Below are 20,239 nucleotides of genomic sequence, written 5' to 3'. Positions count from 1 at the left end.
CTTTATGGTATATTAAAGACAAGAGAATGGGACAACTATTAGAGGTTGTATCCTATTTTGGTCAATTTGGTTTTCTATAATAGAGGTTTAAATATTAGAGTGGAAGATTTTGTTGTCTTATGATTGCATTAAGTAAGAAATTGTCGAAGCAACCAAATTTTCAATTAGACATTTATTTAATTAATGAGTGATAATTATTTTAATATTTTGATGATTATATTTAAACAAAAGAAATTAATGGAATGGAATATAATCTTTTTATAATCATGATGCTTCACAACTTTACTTATCCCGCTACTTGTAGCATATGAGATAGCCTCATGCTTTCATTGGTGTTGGACGAGGCACCTACTTGTATTGCAATATGAAACATAAATATCCTAACCTCTTGTAAGATTGGAACTTGTGACCTTGCTTTCAAGGGGATGAGCCTTTTAAATAAAAAAACTAAAGATTTTACCACAATAAGAATAAAAATGAGAATGCAAGAGAAAAATAGCAAGAACAATGACACCTTAAATTCGTAGAGTAGCCACGAGAGACAAGATTGTTGTAGAATGGTTCAATAACCTTCAAAGGAGTGCTTTATAATGCTAAATTGTTCTTATGAGGAGTTGCAATGCCAAAGAGTAATGAAATATTGTTAAAACATTATTGGTAAGAGATTGAGAGTATATGAAAGATTGATATATTGAATGCCAGAATGAGAGAATATGAGGGAAATATGGGAAAAATCTAGGTCTAGAGAGTTAATTTGATTTGTTGTTGAGTGACTTCTAATGAATTGGGTAGGTACTACATGTAGCATTAAAAGATAAACTATAATGAGATTCTAGCATGTTATGTGGGCATTGGCATATCATACTAGTGTTTAGATAGTTTCATTACTTGAAAAGTTCAAACTTTAGGAAATGATAAGATTAACATGGCTATATCATTATTTTACACAAAGGAGACCATGAGAGGTTTGACCTTGGCACCATGGGTAGAAAAATGCTAAGGCAATGGCCAAATGAGTCTAAAAACATGCTAAGGAGGATAGACACCAAAATGGGTCTAAAATGTAATACACAATTATAAGGGTACTTAATTTTTCACATTGTAGGGAGTAACATAGAAATCACAATAATTTAAAAATAGGTGATATAATGATATAGTGTGAAACTAGAGTTTCCATGTTTGCTTTTAAAAGGGGATCTACAAGTAGAATGTGTTGATGTAGTGTCATGTTATGGAATGAACAAACACAATTCTAAGAGTAAATCAATTGGATAAAGATATATTGGCAAGCTTGGGTAAGAGATGGATAATGAATTCTAGATGATCAAATAAGTTATGGCTTACAACATTTAATCCTTAAAGTCGTGTCACAACTCAACAATTTTGACATGGGATTTGGCATAAAAGGCTAATTGAAAAGGATCATGTTAGGTACCTAGGGTGATGAGAAAATGTGTCAAATATCTCTCAAGTTAGTTATATTGGACAATGTTAGAATCAAAGCATTCGTCCTGCATGTACAAGAAATGTTAGGACTAGGGGACGAGTTATTGTTGTACACCTTACAAGTCCTAGGTCTAGTTGTAATTTTTTATGTTTATAATATTGTAAACAATGTGCCCAAATGAAAAAGGGTGCTCCCCCTTGGATGTAATCTAGGGATTCTATGATTTTAATAGTTGGCATTCTCTATATCATGGTTCAAACTCACATCTTTGACTAACTATTTATAGTTTGTCTAAGATATGAGAAAGTGATAATTCCTACACCTACATGAACACTTTTGAGATAATTTGATCCCACTCGGTCTTAGGAGTCAAACTAGTTACTTGAGAGTTACACTCTATTTATGAAGGAGTTACACCTAGAAGTAGGGAAAATGAGTTGAGAGTAGACCATCTTAACTAGCCTTTGAGTATTACTCTTAAGTTATTCTCTTGTTAAATATATGTTACAAATGGGTTGAGTGCTTCTTGTTGAAATTTGAATGTTGATGGCTATGTGTATGGAATATCCACTCTAGTTTAGAGATCATTAAAAGTATGGTGAAGCACATTTCAATATCTAATTGTCCACTAGATTAGATCCATGAGGTATAGTTTACATCTATGCAAAGTTTCAACTCTCCACTCACAAAGATCAAAACCATACTCATGTAGCTAAACACGAGTGAAAAAATATCCATTTACATGCTCTAAAATCTTCATCTTAACAAGTATTAAAAATCTAACACCTTAATAAATCAATTTTTGATATCTATCATAATATCTTTCCATCATCAAATTTCAAACTAAATTTCAAACTAAATATTAAACTTAATTTATTCTTATATTTAAATTTAAGAAACAATATTAGTTTGGATCGTTAAATCATTAATTTCTTTTATTTAATTATTTATTATAAATAAATTATAATGAACATAACATATTTTACATTAAATTTATGATAATTATTCATCCTAGACCTCACACAAATCATATTTAAAGACAATATGAGATTATTGGTATTCAACATTAGAATAATGTATTTTCATATTCTTAATCATATTGACATCATTATGGTTGTGTGGCTCCCATGCTCAACCATCACATTGGGCAAATTCTCATGTATATAAATGTAGTAATAAGCACAATAATTCAAAGCATTTTCCATTTATATTTAAAAATGATGTTACAATCAAATGAAATGATTTCCATGAATAAATTAATATATATATTGAAGTGGTGAGCTAGGAATATACCTCCTTAACTTTTCTTAAGGAGATGGAGCTAATTGCTATGTGATTAGTCACTTCAATAAAGACCTGCATTCATAATAACAACAACAACAACAACAACAACAACAACAACAACAACAACAACAACAACAACAACAACAACAACAACAACAACAACAACAACAACAACAACAACAACAACAACAACAACAACAACAACAACAACAACAACAACAACAACAACAACAACAACAACAACAACAACAACAACAACAACAATAATAATAATAATAATAATACATTTAAAAAGTCAAAAAGTTCATTATTAGAGGTTATCAACAATACCCATGTGATGTGATTAATTCTAAATGTCGCTCTTTTGAGATATACATCATAAAAATCATCTTCATTTACATTTTAAATTAGAGTTCACATCACATAGGTTCACATACGGTGTCTTTATAAATTGATGAATAACATATATCAAAGAAATAAAATAATATTTCTTCATTAATTAAATGAATCTAAAAAGTGATGGATTGTTACTTTATTTCTTTGTATTGTTGATAACCTATGGCTTCACATCACATAGGTTCACATATGGTGTCTTTATAAATTGATGAATAACATATATCAAAGAAATAAAATAATATTTCTTCATTAATTAAATGAATCTAAAAAGTGATGGATTGTTACTTTATTTCTTTGTATTGTTGATAACCTATAATAATGACCTTTTTGGCTTTTTAAATGAATTATTATTATTTTTTAAATATTAGAATAATAAATAGTTAAAGATTATGTAAAACAAAAATTAAGAGGACGTAAAAGATAATTAATTTTGATGGTTGATCAGTAGATTATTATTATTTTGATTATAATTTTTGAATTTTTGTAATAACCGTCTTTTGGTTGCTACAAATTTTTTTATTTTAATTTCACAAGTACCAACTTAATCAACAAGGCTTCTTGTTGTATCTTAGAATTATCATGTTCATAAATTCTTCGATCACCATATTGGTGACAAACCTACATCAAGCTTGCACTCAAAGGTGGTAAGCTCTTGAGGTTAGGATTCATAAGCCTCGAGGGTTCATTCCCAATGACCCTACCTATGTATCCCTTTGAGGGAAGTTAGAGGCTTCATAGTGATGGAAATATCATTGATGCCAATTGATGAAATAGGGCATACAACTGGGAGGGGAGTGAATCAGTTGTCACAAAAACCTACACAACTTGAACTTGTTGTCAAATTTGATAATTAAACATGAAAGCATAAATCAGAAACACATCATAAACACACATAACACCAAGATTTTTTTTGTGGAAACCTTGTTAGGGAAAAGACCACGGCGGGAGTGAGCCCACAAAAGATATACTATATTAGAAGTATTACTATGGGGAATGCACTTGCATTCAGGCACATTGCCTAGAGCTCACTGCTCAAAATAAGAAGGGCTACAACCTAGGAAAGGCTCACTGCCTTATAAACAATCACATATTAATTCCAAAAATCAAGAACTGAGAAATAACATCCTTAATGCCTGGTTACAGTTCCGGTTAAGCACATAACAACTTTCATTTTCTTTTTCACACTTCTTCTCTACTTCTGAAAGATCAATACATTATTCTCTCACATAATCACACTCATCCACTCTTCCTACCTCACACAAGATTATTACATTTATTTATACATGACATCAGCCTTAGAAAGACCAACAAGGTCGACTCAACACACATAAAATAATTATAATGACATAGATGTTTCTCAAATACAAATTATCACATGCAGATCAAAGAAATGCCAACGAAGACATAACATGGCCCCAAATCATCACCTCGAACATGAAACACCTCCAATAATTATGCCTTGAACATTTGCAACACGCTACAAGCATTCGGTCAATCAAGAACATGAACAACACCAATATACCAAAGAAAATCATCAATTACCAGCTCAACGATCAATGCAGACCACTAACATAAAAGGCACATGATCTGGAAACATCCACAAGCATCATGAATTACCATAGCAACATCTGCACCAACATGAATTACTAGAATCACCATTATCTTCATGCAAGACCTCAAGAACACTAACTGCAATGATTGTCAACCTTGAAAAATCACTTGCGGACCTCCAAACCATGAACCACTTGAATTGAGGACACACACCAACGTCCCAAGCATACCTCAAAATCCACAGAACAAGATATTACAATGCGGAGTAATGCAGATCAAAATACTGTCACTTTGACACCACTGAACAATAGAAAAACCAACATAACACAAATACCCATAACTCAATCAAATCTTCATGCGGACCTCTAAAACTTGAACAAAATATCTATAGACATCCCTTTAAAAACCATGTAATATGTAAACTCTTATCTTCATCATGCTGGACAAACTAACTCATTGAACTTCACTGCATCACTATCTCAAATAGAGAAATATATTAACATCAATGAAAACACATCTCTCAAATATCTCTCAAGCACATATTTGCAACATTCTTCCAACAATCTCCCCCTTTGGCATTGATGGCAATATATGATGTGAAAAACAATCAATGACAAAGAAAAAGAATCAATATCTCACATGACTCTCTCCCCCAAATCTCTTCATAGTTTTTGACATGACTCTCTCGCCCCATGTGACATCAATGCTAAAGGCACATATTTTCAATCAAACCATAAAAAATACTTTCAAAACTGAATTTGAACATCTAACTCACAAAATTGACTACTCCCCTTGAGTAGCAGCCACCAACCATCAATTCGGATCACAAGATATGACTATGAAATGCACCGAACTGGTGCATACCAAATGCATCTTAGTGCTGATCAGGAGGGGAAAACACCCCTAACTTCCCTCTGAGATACTCAAAATTATCCTTAGGCAAAGGATTCATGAAGATGTCTGCAATATGTTCCTTAGTAGACACATACTCCAATCTAACCTCATTCTCATTTACCTTTTCTCTCAAAAAGTGAAACTTGATGGATACATGTTTAGTCTTTGAATGCAACACCGGATTCTCAGAAATGTTAATTGCACTTGAATTGTCACAGTAGATAGAAATAGGCTCATCATTCACAACTCTAATATCTTTCAACATTTACTTCATCCATAACACTTGAGTATAATTATTTGTAGCAACAATATACTCTTCCTCTGCAGTAGATAGAGAAATAGAATTCTATTTTTTGCTCATCCATGAAACCAATCTTTTTCCCAAGAAAAATGCACCACCACTAGTACTCTTTCTGTCATCCACATCTCCTTCCCAATCAACATCAGTAAAAGTACTCAAAGTAAAATCATCATCTTTAGGATATCATTGAACATAATCAACTATTCTTTTCAAATATCGGAAAATTCTTTTGACAACTACAACATGGGATTATTTAGGATCAACTTGAAATATAGCAACAAGACAAACGACATTCATAATATCAAGTCTGGTCTGAGTCAAATAGAGCAATCCACCAATCATAGATTTGTATCTAGTCTAATTTGCTTTGGAAATCATTATCTTTAGTCAACTTACATCCGGTCACCATAGGAGTACCAACCGGTTTTGAATCTTCCAAACCAAACTTCTTCAACAACTCTTTTACATACTCGGACTGAGATACAAAAGTGCCTTTATCTAACAGAGTAATTTGCAAACCCAAAAAGAATTTCATCTATCCAATCATAGACATCTCAAACTTATTCTGCATCTCATCAACAAACTTTTTACATAGGCTCTCATTTCCACCAAAAATAATATCATCAACAAAACTTCAACAATCAGAATGTTATCATTATCAATCTTAAATTACAAAGTGTGTCGACTTTAATTTCATCATCAAAATACTACCTGCAACATGTTAGTTTCACAAAATACAAAGGAAATTGCTACAGGAAATCCAAACTCAACCAATGAAACTACATGAAATACATATAAAATAAAAATATTATTATTACTTTCATGATTTATGTCTCATTGTGTCCTAACTCCATTGTTCCTGGTTGCTGATGGTGTGCTCTCAGACAAGCACTGATAGCTTCCAAGATGGCATATGAAGAATGGACTGATAACTGATACTATGATATGCAATACTAAACGATTTAAAGCTAAATGATTATGGTATTTGCTTCAAGATTAAAACTCACGGATACATAAGTTTTCACAAATGATTAGCTTAAAAACTCACTTGAAGACTAACTTGAAGACTAACTCTTTCTCAACTCAAACTCTTGATTTTATAGACTTTGAGAGGATAAGATGATGTGGCCCAGATCAACGGTCATGATCGGATCTACAGATTTGGATGACTGTGAGCAAAGGTGAAGGTTGAGAGAAAGGGGGAAGAAGAAGACAAGTGTCACTCATCTCACCTTGATTGGGTTGCTGACTGAGGGAATCTAGGAATAGTTGGAGAAGATTTAGGCATGAGAGGACAAGTGGACTCAAGTCCTTCCTAAGATGTAGGGATGTTGGAGGGAATGTAGAAGAAGGTTATGAAATATTTGTACATACATAATATTTCATTGAATTTGGAGGTTGGAGATAAATGATGAATTAATATTTAAGAAATATTAATATCTTTAGCCACATGAAATTGATGAGTTGGCAAAAGGAAGATGAAGTGGAGATGGAAGGTGAGTTGGAAAAAGGGATTTAAATAATTTAGAATTATTTAATATTTGAGACTATAGGATAGAAGAATAATCATTAAATATTAGATATTCGAATGATTGGAGGAAATAATTAAATATTTAGATATTTAATTAATTAGAGGAATAGGATAAATGAATGAATTAATAAAATATTTCAATTAAATTAATTAATAGAAAGACATGAAATGAATTAAATAAATTAATCTTTTCAAATTAACTATTTAATAGAAGAATAAATATTAAATAAATATAAATATATATTTAATTGCTCATAGCCAATTTTTGTGTGCATACATTTTGCCCCTCTTTGAAATGATGTCTTGACAACATTGTTTCAAAGATTAAATTCAAGTCTCGATAGTGTGCCCGATGGAGATTGAAAATCCTGATTGTGTGCCCCCTCAGGAGATTGATCGTGAATTTGTTGAAAAATTTAGATAAGCAATTGATCTCACAATAATTGAAAAGATCCGTCAATTAAATTTATTAATGAAAAATAAATAAAATTTCCCCATTGAAAAACATTAATTACCCTTCTGAATAGTAAATATAAAATTAACCAAAGTTAATTTTCATTTCATTTGCATCCTTGTCAGCTTTGTGAAGAAATTGTCTTGGTGAGGTGGCAAAATGGTGATCCTATTGGAGAACCATCGATTTAAGCGCGTTCGACAATATCAATGACCTCTTGAGTATGGGTATCAGGTATGTATCTTATCCCAAAATTTTCACAACTTGTCGTATGATTTTTCATATTTGTTTAGCGCGTTTTTGGTTATTTTGATTTTTTTCGATTTTTGACAATTATGTTTAGCATTTTTGTTTTCTTTGTTAGCGCTTTTGCATGTAAAGTTAGCACAGTTGATAATTTTAGTGCATGTGCTCATTTTGTTAGCGCTTTTGCATGTAAAGTTAGTGCTTTTGCTTGGTCAGCGCATTTGCTTTTAGCGTTTGCACGTTTGATGCTTAAGACAATGCTTTTGATTGTTTCACGCATATGCTCGAAGGTTTAGCGATTTTGTTAAAAAGGTTCACACATATGTGTGGTTTAGCGCTTGTGTTCAATAAAATAGTGCTTTTGTTAAAAATATTAGCGCTTGTGTTTCTGATGAATGTGTTTGATGTATTTCATAGTAAAAATTCACCTTGATGATTAGATTTAGGCATTTTGATGCGCAATTGTGATGAATAGGTACTTGATTGGTTGATTTGATAATGTCGATTGATAGGATAAATGATTGATTGATTTGATTTGATTGGATAGATTATCTCTAAGAAATCGATTTAGTTTCTGATGAAGAGCATATTAGAGTTTGATTGAGCTCAGTGATTGATAGAAAACCATGATTGATAGGTTTAGATTGATTTGATAACCTGATTTGTTTCATGTGAAAAGATTTACCAATTGTTGATGTGAGAGATTAGTGATCTCTTTGATATGATAGATAGATGATTGATGATCGAATTCTCTTGGTAAATAGGAGAAACTTGATGTTCTCCAGTGTCGGGAGAAATTCCCGGTGATGCGGCACTTAGTGCTAGAGCTTACACAGGCAGAGGTGAGACATATAGATGCCTGTGGATTACGTCATTTTTTATACATGCCTAATATTACCCCTAATAGGGGATTGTTGACAACGTTAGCTGAGAGATGGCATAGCAAGCATAACACTTTCCACTTGCCCATGGGTGAGATTAGTGTGATGCTTGAGGATGTCTATAGGATTCTCCACATCCCAGTGACTGGTGAGTTAGTTCAGTATGATTTTCAGGATCATGGAGGGATAGAGGCGTGCAGAGCCATTTTTGGTGATGAGAGCATGTCGAGAGGAGAGATCCGATGGGAGGATATGATTATGTATTACGACTCTCCCTGTGATTCTTGTAGGTTTGATTGGGGGATTCATCTGTCTAGATAGGAGATCTCAAGATTTTGCTGTTGGGTGGGGCGAGATTCTTCAGAGCATGATGTAATGTCAGACTCGATATGTGTGGGGTGTTTGTATGCTTACTCATTTGTATCATGATCTTCATTAGGTTGTTTTCGATGAGAGTGCTAGTTTTTCGACAGGATGCACACTTCTACAGATCTGGTGTTGGGAGCACATTGCTATTACTTGGCCTATTCATCATAGAGTTCGTGGTGAGAGGCAGCCATATTTTTATTTGTATGCAAGTATCCTTACTCAACATAAGTTGGGTAAGATGGAGTATTGGTGTTGGGTTCTTGATTCACTAGATAGTGTTATTTGGAGACCTTATATCGATTGTGAGCCATGGATGGATGATGCACAAACATTACCATTTTTTATGCATAGTAGATATCTCATTGGTTAGACTCCATACATTGTTGAGAGATAGTTGATTAGTCGCATTCTGAGACAGTTTGGTATCATTCAACTGATGCCTACTGGTGTCATGATATATGCATGACGGTATAGAGATAGGCAAGATTGGGGACCTTCTTTGTCATTTGAGATAGCATGTACAGAGTTTCTGGCTACTCCTAGGGTAGCTTATGATATGAGATTGCACATTATAAATCTTGGGGTTACTACAGATTATGCTCAGTACATACTAGCACATTCGTTTCCTCGTATTACCGATCCAACAAATCCTCCTCCCATCTCAGGAGATGAGGATGAGAATTTAGATGATCCATTTATTAGGAGACAGAGACAACAATGAGAGCTTAGAGCTGCTCAGGTGGCTGGAGGGGATGGAGATGAGGGTGGAGATGGAGGTGGTGGCGGTAGGAGACTCGGACAGAGAGGAGGTCGATTGAGAGTTCGTGGAGGACCGTTTAGACTAGTTGGTAGGATTGGGAGACTGTTTCCTATGGGTGGGAGAAAGGTTGGATGGATTGGGAGGGATTCCAACAAGGTAGGGATGAGATCACGGAGAGGGTTTCCCTTTATAGGAGGAGGTAGGATGATTGGACTGGATGGAGGTTGCGAGAGGCATTGATTTTGGTTAGATTCAGCCAGACCCTAGGGGTTATTGTAGCTCATGGTGGAGAGGATGAGGCTCCAAAGGATCATGTTCCACTCATTAGACGACGGGTTCTGAGAGCTACTCGGACTGATTCCAGCAGGTGGAGATGATGGTATTGGGGTTCATGTGCCACATTAGGATGTGCCAGAGTAGGAGACCATGGATAGTCTCAGAGAACAGGTAGATCTACTTAGAGCCCAAGTATAGACAGTCATGACAGAGAGAGACAAAGCTGTTAGGAGACAAAAGGATACTCAAGGCCTCCTTGATCACATTTAGCAAGTTGGATCGGGCACTCTCTTAGTTGATACTATTAGAGCACTAGTTCAGGCTGGGAAGGAGACTTCCCATTGGTGACGACTATATGAGGATTTAGTCATAGAGAGCCAGAGAGCAGATAGTTATCATACCATTGTGAGGATGGATACTAGCAGTGGTGGAGTCATGGGACCTCCTCAGAGGAGTGGTGATCGTGGGAGATAGGCATCTGGAGGATCTTCTGGCCTACATCCACAGAGATGGACAGAGTCAGGTGGTAGTGGTATTGGACAATCGTGACTTGACTTTGTACTGATGAGGCACTTGTACTTTTGATCTGATATCATTGAATACTTGGACAATATCAATACATAGTACATAATGTATGGGCTGCACACAACCATTTATAAAAACATATCAAATATAAAATGAAGAATCTGGGGAAGACAAACAGTCATATGATCGTTTGGCTTCATATACCCAACAATATGTAGACATGGACTCTATATGATGATGATCTTTATTATGCATTGATTATATGGATGATGTTATGATCTTTTCTCTTCATTATGATGATGCTTTATATGATGATGCAATGATAAATGTTTTTTTGATTTTTGATTTTGATGACCTTGGATGCAACTGAAAATGATTACTAACTTAAATAATGCAAATGCAATGATCTATATGGGAATGCAAAATGAATGATTATATAATATGTTATTCAAATGTTTTTGATTTTTTATATTTAATACATAATGATTATGAATCTAAGTGCAAAGATGTAACTAAAAGATCTTTTAATGAACCTTTAATGATAATGCAAATAATAATGATGATACACTACATGATTAATGAAATGCACTTAATTGAATGCAAACTTATGAAATGATTAAAATGCAACTAAATGAAATGGAGGATGATTAAAATGATTCTAAAAATGAATGCACCTACAATGATCAAATGCAAATTGTTTTTGTTTGTCCATGTATACTCAATCTTTATTCATGACCATTGATTTGTGAGTGAAATGAAATGCTTATAATGCAACTGACATTGAATGCTTATAATGCAAATGAATAATGAGGTAATTTAAAATGATCTAACTAAAATGATACTACCATTCTTCATATGCTTGTCTTGTAACAGTGCTTGATTTCATCATTGAGCTTTAAAATGTTGTAAGAAAATACAAGCAACTTGACATAATGATCCAAAATGACCTGAGTATTTCTTACATGGATTTTGATATATCAAGTTAATACAAGCAACTTGCTATAATGAATCAAGTTGACCTGAGTATTGCTTGCAGAACAAACAAGGACTATCTCCTTTCATGCATGACTCAGAACATCCTCCTTGATCTTTTGTCGATCATATCCTTAGGCAAGTACATACCTTAATAAGAGATAAACCACAAACAACAATCAAAGAATATAATCATTCCCCATCATAGCTTCTCTAGTCATGGACATCCTTGAGTCGCATAGAGTACATGATTAGCAATAAAATCAAAATATAAACACTGAATCTCACATGTCATTCACATGTTCTAATGGTCATTTACTGATATAATCATCTTGATGAATTATCTTTAATAATCCTTTATTACTTACTTGTCAATTCTTCATTTTCTGAGTTTCACGATTCAGTTGTCATAAGATGCCTTGATTTTCGCTGTTTTGTTGCTCGGTATCTACTTTAAAATCCTAGATGTTTTTGGTTTTTCTAAATTTTCTGAATGTTTTGGATTTTCAAAGATTCAAAAGATCACCTTAGCAAAAGGAATTGGGATTTTACCCCCAGCGTAAACAAAACTTTATTATGGATCTATGAATTGATCAAGATCCAAACCATAGTGGGATACAAATGCAGATTGATTGATTATGATAAAATCTAAGGTGAGTACGACAAGCATGTCAAAGATTGATAACTGTTGGTAAGCTACATATTTTTTGCTAATGGTTTAGAGCAATGGATGCGAAAGATGGAATGGATAAGCTATGAAGCGATAGATTGGATATGATGCAGTGGATAGGTGCGCAAAGCGATCTCATAGATGGAAGAACTCACCTTTTTTAGATAGCGTCTGTCTACCAGGTTTTCACCATCTAAATTTATTGCATTTTTTTTTCACCGTTTTATACTTTTTAGGGATTTTCTGCTTTTCTGATTTTTATTGATTTCTTTAGGATTTTATATGCTTTTTATTGATTTTTTCCAAGACTTTATATCTCAAGCATAGAACTTATTGAGATGAACAGGATTGATAGGTTCATCAAACCAATCACCTTCAGGGGTAGATAACTTGTATGCTCCTAAGCAATATGCTGCTACTATGACAAAAGGTCCTAGCCAATTTGGTTCAAATTTACCCTTCTTTTCTCGGTCTTGCTGATTTATTGGATTCTCCCTTAGAACTATATCTCCAATCTAAAAAATGTGTGGCTTTACTCTGTGATTATAACATCTTTCCATTCTCTATTGATATACTTTCAAATGATCTGTTGCATTTTGGCGATGTTCCTGGATCCAAGTTCTTGGAGTCTAGAGACTCTTTGTTCTTCCTCTGGTATAAGACCTTTCAAGGAAGCCCGTAGAGAAGGTATCTCCACTTCTATGGGTAATACGACTTCTGATCCATTGACTAAGAAATACGGAGTTTCCCCCATTGGTGTGTGGATGTTGGTTCGATATGCCCAAAGACAAGGATTTAGCTGAATGTGCTAGTCTTTTCCAGCTTCATTGACTGTTTTCTTCAAGATTTTCAAGATAGTCTTGTTTGATGCCTCAGCTTGACCATTTCCCTGTAGATAATACAAAGTAGAAAACCTATGTTGGATATGAAACTTCTCACATAGTTCCTTCACATCTTGATTCTTAAATGGTCGTCCATTGTCAGTGATAATGGTCATAGGAACTCCATAGCGACAAATTATATAATTCAAGATGAATGATGATATTTGTTTTCCTATCACTTTTGTCAGAGGTACTGCTTCAATCCATTAAGTGAAATATTCAGTAGTAGTAATAATGAATATATGTCCATTAGAGGATGAAGGATTTATCTTTCCTACCAAATCAAGGCCCCATTGAGAAAATGGCCATGATCCGGCCATAGGATACAATTCTTGTGTTGGTGCGTGAATGAGATTCCCATGGATCTGACATTGTTTTCATTTCTTGGCATATGTGAATGAATCTCTCTCCATAATAGGCCAATAGTAACCCATACGAAGAAGTTTCTTAGCCAGTGTTAATCCACTTGAGTGTGTGCCACAACTGCGTGAGCTTCGTTAAGAACTTTCTCAAATTCTTCTTGTTCATGACATATCAATAAAGTACTATCTAGACCTCGCCTATATAAGGTATCGACAATAATAGTATAGCGGGATGACTGACGGATAAAATTTCTTGTTTGATTGCGGGATAGGTCAGGAGGAAGGATATTATCTTTTAAGTACTGATAGGCTTGGTCGTATAAGGATTAGCTGATTCTCGATATATGAAAAATCATGTAGATATGCTGGGATTTAATGGTAGGGGTTAAGATATCTTTCACGAGGAATTTGTAATGTTGTTGATTCTCCTGATTCTGCAAGAGAGATGCTATTGTAGCCATTGCATCTGCTTCTTTATTCTCATTTCTTGGGATCTGAGTAAATGATATTTCTTCAAAGTGTTCTTTAAACTGTTCTACCAGCTATTTGTAGGGCATGAGCTTGTCATCCTTAGTTTGATAATCGTCATTTAAATTGGTTGATGATAAGCTATGAATCACCATAGACATGTAATTCCTTGATATTCCATTCCATAGCCATTTTGAGCCCAATCGTCAATGCTTCATATTCTGTAGTATTGTTTGTGCATGGAAACCACAGTCTATATGATTTTGGAATTGTGTGTCCCTGAGGTGTGGTGAATAAAATTATTGCGCTTGATCCATATTGTGTATAAGAACCATCAAAGTACAATTCCCAAAATTTTGTACTTACTGTCAGAATGTCTGCATCAGGAAATTCAATGTGCAATGGTATGTCATTTGTAAAGGTGCTTCAGCTAATTGATCAACAATGACCTGTCCTTTGATATCTTTTCGATCGACATACTCTATATCAAATTCACTCAGTATCATAACCCATTTGGCTAATCTGCCTATCAAAATTGACTTGTTCAACAAATACTTTAGTGGATCTATCTTTGCTATTATTTTCACAGAATAAGTCAGCATATAATGTCATCTATTGATGTATAATTCAGTTCATAGCCAACAAGTGTTCTACTGATGTAATACACTGCTCTTTATTTTCCTTCTTCATCATGTTGAGCTAGGAGAGTGCCTAATGATATGTTTGTCGCCGAGATATAGAGCAACAATGGTTTCCCTTTTATTGGTGATACCTGTACTGGAGGATTCATGAGATATTATTTGATTTGCATAAAAGCCTCTTCACATTTTTGATCCCATTTGAATGGAACATTCTTATGTAAAAGATGAGTGAATGGATGACATCTATCTGCCAATAGAGAGACAAATCTTCTGATTGATTGCAATCTTCCTTGTAAAGATCGCAGTTGACTTATGTTCCTAGGTGACTCCATCTCCATGATGGCTTTGACCTTTTTCAGGATCTACTTCAATTCCATGGGCTGATATAATGTACCCAAGAAGTTTTCTAGAGGTTACTCCAAATGCACATTTCTTTGGATTTAATCTCAACTAATATCTTTCTAGCCTATCAAAGATCTTTCTTAAGATGTTCAAATGTTCTTGTCTTGTATGAGATTTTGCAAGTATATCTACATAATCTTCCATAAATGTATGCATCATATCATGGAAAATTGTTGTCATAGCCCTTTGATAAGTCGCTCCTGCATTCTTAAGCCCAAATGACATAACATTCCAGCAATAAGTACCCCATGCATAGGTGAATACTGTCTTTTCTTTATCTTGAGGGGCAATTCTTATTTGATTGTATCCTGAGAAGCCATCCATTAATGAAAACATCTCATGCCCTACTGATAAGTCAACAATTATATCAATGTTGGGTAGTGGGAAATCATCTTTGGGACATGCTTTTTTCAAATATCTGAAAACGATGCAGACTCTTATGCTTTTATCCGACTTTGACACTGGTACAATTCTTGAAACCCATCCTGGATAGGCAATAGGTCTTATGAAACCCACATCTAATAGTTTCTTTAGCTCAGATTTTACAAGAAGAGCGATGTGTGGATGCATCTTCCTTAGCTTTTTCTTAACTGGTTTTGCTTTTAAATCCACATTGAGATGATGCATAATAAGATCTGGATTAAGTCCTGGCATGTTTGCATAGGACCAAGAAAAAATTATTTGTCTTTGTCTGAAGAATTCTATGTATTCTTTCCTCTCTTTATTTGATAATGAGGCAACAAAATGAAGTATCTTGGGATCCTTTGATGTGCCAATGTTTATTGCTTCTATTGGTTTTATTAGAATAGCAGATCTCTCCTAAAAATACGCAGGGAGGATGTCAAACTTTCCATTTTTTGGCGCCTCAAAGAGGTTTTCACCGTTAGATATGTCCTTTATTTTTCCTTTTGATTGATCTAGTGTTGCCATGAAATAGTTTTCAATAGTAGGTCTCTTTCCTTGTTTTATTTCAATTTTGCGACTGGAAAGTTTGACATTCTCTTGACTGTAAGAAATTTTACTTGATTCCACAATGGAAGATATCTTAGGTGTTATGGGTTCGACAACATTAAGATACACAACTAAGTCATGATCATTGGAAAAGACATCTAATTCAGGGTTTTCTAGATTATCCCAATCAATTAGTTCAAGATGAAGAAGGGGTAAGTCATAATCATTATCAACGTTAGGTGCTTCAAAGTTCATGACATAATGGTCATAATTTAGCGTAGTGTAGGTAATGTCATAGATAGAATGACCTTGAGGATTATCTCTCCCAAGTGTTCTCCAATTAGTTCTAACAAAATCGGTATTAGTATTTTGTAGTTCACACTCAAATGGTTCTTCATCTGACATTTGTCTTTTAAACGAATGGATTATATCAACACACACGTCTTTAGTACTGCAAGCTCCTTCTTGATTATCTTCAATAAATTCATTTGCATTTTGAAGTTGACATACTTGTGCAGATGATATAGAGGATTCTTTTGCTAGATTTTGTCTTCTTTCAAACTCAGCTTCTTCTGAACTAATAGTCAATCTTACTTGACTATCTCTTAGTTCTTCTATGGTTCTGCCATATCTTGGTACATCTTGCTCTTTATTTGATAGAAATATGATATTTCCAGATGCTTGATCCATATCTATTTGTACTTCTTGTGGCGTTACTTCATTGTCTTTGTCATCCTCTTTCTTTTGTTGTCTTGTATATGCCTCTTTTCTCTGGATTCTGAGTTCTTCTTGTCTTCTTTCTAACTCCATCTTTTGTTTTGTAATAGACAAGTCTTCTTTTATGATAGCTACTTTCTCTTCATTTTTTTCTTCACTTGATATACTAGATGAGACTTCTGGACCCCATTCATATTCATTTGAATCTGTCTCTGAACCATTGTCTAGGACTATACTACTATACCACATAGGAATGTGGTATGGTGCAAAAAGTTCCTTGATTTTTGCCATCTCGATTTTCACTGCTTCTAGAATATCTTGTTTAGATTTTACACTTTCTCATATTCCTTGAACTTGTTGACAAGATTCTTCTTTTCTTTTGATTGAAATCTCTTCTACTTGTTTCTCATGTTCCTCTTGTTTCTGCTTATTGGATACTATTTATGCTGCTTGATGTAGCTTTTCTTGCCCTTTTTTTTTTTCTTTAGATACTGATTTCTTTCTCCACTTTGGCTATTGATGATTATGTTGCTTTTGATTTGATTTTAGATATCCAAGTCCTGATTTATCTTCTTTAGATTGCGAGTGAGAACAAATAGGTTCTGAAATACCTTGATGTCGCTTACCAATTGGTCATTTTCCTTCATATCCCATTTTTTGCATGATATTATAACCATTGCCATATTGTTCTACGAGAATATTGATTTCTGCAGCTGTTGCTATAGTTTTATTTTCATCTTTGTACAACAAACCAAGAATGTCATTGTCTTCAGCTTGTTCTTCAAGTGTTCCAGCTCTAACAAATGCTCCATTAAACATGTCTTTTTATTTCTCTGAGGTCTTTGATTGGATATTTGTAGGCTTTCCATATGACTTAGGTGAAAGTGGAAAATTATGCAAAGAATATTTTCCCATTCCTTCATCATTTAATTTGAGCTTTTTCTCAAAGGTTTCCCATAACTTTTCTTGGATCTCTTTGGTAGGATATACCGATTCTCTGTTATGTTGAACTCTTGTATCTTGTGTTGGCTTCATATTATTGCAATATTGGCTAGAGTCTGCAATTATAGTGACCTCTTGTCCTTCATGAGAAAATTTTACACATTGATGATATGTAGAAGGAATTGCTTGCATGGTGTGAATCCATGGCCTTCCTAGAAGAATGTTGTAAGAGAGGTTCAATCTAAAACCTGATGTATACACATAAAAATGACTATGAGTGATTAAATAAATATTTTATATTTATTTAATGTTTATTCTTCTATTAAATAGTTAATTTGAAAAGATTAATTTATTTAATTCATTTCGTGTCTTTCTATTAATTAATTTAATTGAAATGTTTTATTAATTAATTCATCTATCCTATTCCTCTAATTAATTAAATATCCAACATTTAATTATTCTTTTGATCAATTAATTAAATATCTAATATTTAATTATTTCCTTCAATCATTTGAATATCTAATATCTAATGGTTATTCTTCTATCCTATAGTCTCAAATATTAAATAATTTCTAAATGATTTAATCTCTTTTCCAACTCACCTTCCATCTCCACTTCATCTTCCCTTTGCCAACTCATCAACACGTGGCTAAAGATATTAATATTTCTTAAATATTAATTCATTATTTATCTCCAACCTCCAAATTTAATGAAATATTGTGTACGTACACATATTTCATAACCTTCTTCTATATTCTCTCCAACATCCCTACATCTTAGGAAGGACTTGAGTCCACTTGTCCTCTCATGCCTAAATTTTCTCCAACCATCCCTAGATTTCCTCAGTCAGCAACCCAATCAAGGTGAGATGAGTGACACTTGTCTTCTCCTTCCCCCTTTCTCTCAACCTTCACCTTTGTTCACAGCCAGCCAAATCTGTAGATCTGATCATGATCGTTGATTGGGGCCACATTGTCTTATCCTCTCAAGGTCTATAAAATTAGGAGTTTGAGTTGAGAGAGAGTTAGTCTTCAAGTTAGTCTTCAAGTTAGTTTTCAAAGCTAATAATTTGTGAAAACTTATGCATCCGTGAGTTTTAATCTTGAAGCAAATAGCATAATCATTTAGCATAGTCATTTAGCATTGCATATCATAGTATCAGTTAACTATCAGTTATCAGTCCATTCTTCATATGCCATCTTGGAAGTTATCAGTTCTTATATGAGAGCACACCATCTGCAACCAGGAATAGTGGAGTTAGGACACAATGAGACGTAAGTCATGAAGGTAATAACAATGTTTTTATTTTACATCAATTTCATGTAGTTTCACTGGTTGAGTTTGGATTTCCTTTGTATTTTGTGAAACTAATATTTTGCAGGTAGTATTCTGATGATGAAATTCAAGTTGACACATTTTGGCGCCCACCGTGGGCTTAGGCCTTGAGCTTATCTTTCTAATATCCTATCTTATTCTCGTAGAACTAGTTTAACACTTTTGTAAATCAATTTCACGCATTTGTGAAATTTGATAGCGCTTTTGTTAGATAGGTTAGCGCTTTCTTTCAATAGAATAGCGCTTTTAATAATGAATTAACACATTCAAACAGTAGGTTAGCACTTCTGTAACATAGGTTAGCGCTTCTGAACATAGGTTAGCGCTTTTGTAATGTAGGTTAGTGCATTTGACAGATTGTTTAGTGCATTTGACAATTGTTTTAGCGCATATGTTCTCTAAGATAGTGCATTTGAAATAGAGTGCAATTTTTTTAATCAAATCTTGACTTGTAGTTCATAACTTCTTACTTCTGGTAAAACAATCAATTTGTTTGCAAGAAGCTTTTTTAAAGTTGATTCCAATGGTTCTCTAATGTTTGTAAATTTCTTGCGAGGATTGGAGAAGAAAGACTTGGTTTTATTGCTTTCTTGATTGTTATTGTTTGGGATTTGACTTGATAGATTAAAAATTGGTTGTTGTTTTGTAGCACTATTGTCATCATTTCCTCCGTTGATGACATTCCTATTCTTTGACCAGAACTTGGGTTTGTCATTGTTGCCATTGTTGTTATTGTTGTTGTAAGAATTATTGTAAATTTTTAGCTCTCCTTTCTTTACCATCGCATTTTCTATTTTCAGACCATTCTCAATCATCTTGGCGAAGGAGGGAGGACATTGCATTTTTAGTCGATAACTCATTTCACTGATAAGATTATCAATGAATATATCCATCTTTTCTTGATCAGGTACATCTCTTGGATACCTATTAAACATCCATTTCCATTGTTGTAAGAAGATCATAAAAGATTTACCATTATTTTG

At 33.9% G+C, this 20,239-nt stretch overlaps 1 pseudogene; it reads right to left on the bottom strand.

The window, feature by feature from the left end:
* The window catches only part of LOC131075706 (oligopeptide transporter 7-like), a 32,003-nt pseudogene that overhangs the window by 5,443 nt on the left and 6,321 nt on the right, over positions 1-20,239 (bottom strand).

This window comes from Cryptomeria japonica, chromosome 3 (genome assembly GCF_030272615.1).
Source record: "Cryptomeria japonica chromosome 3, Sugi_1.0, whole genome shotgun sequence".
In the NCBI taxonomy this organism is placed as follows: Eukaryota; Viridiplantae; Streptophyta; class Pinopsida; order Cupressales; family Cupressaceae; genus Cryptomeria; species Cryptomeria japonica.
Note: the sequence above shows the minus strand (reverse complement) of the source record. Positions and strands in the feature narration are given on the sequence as shown.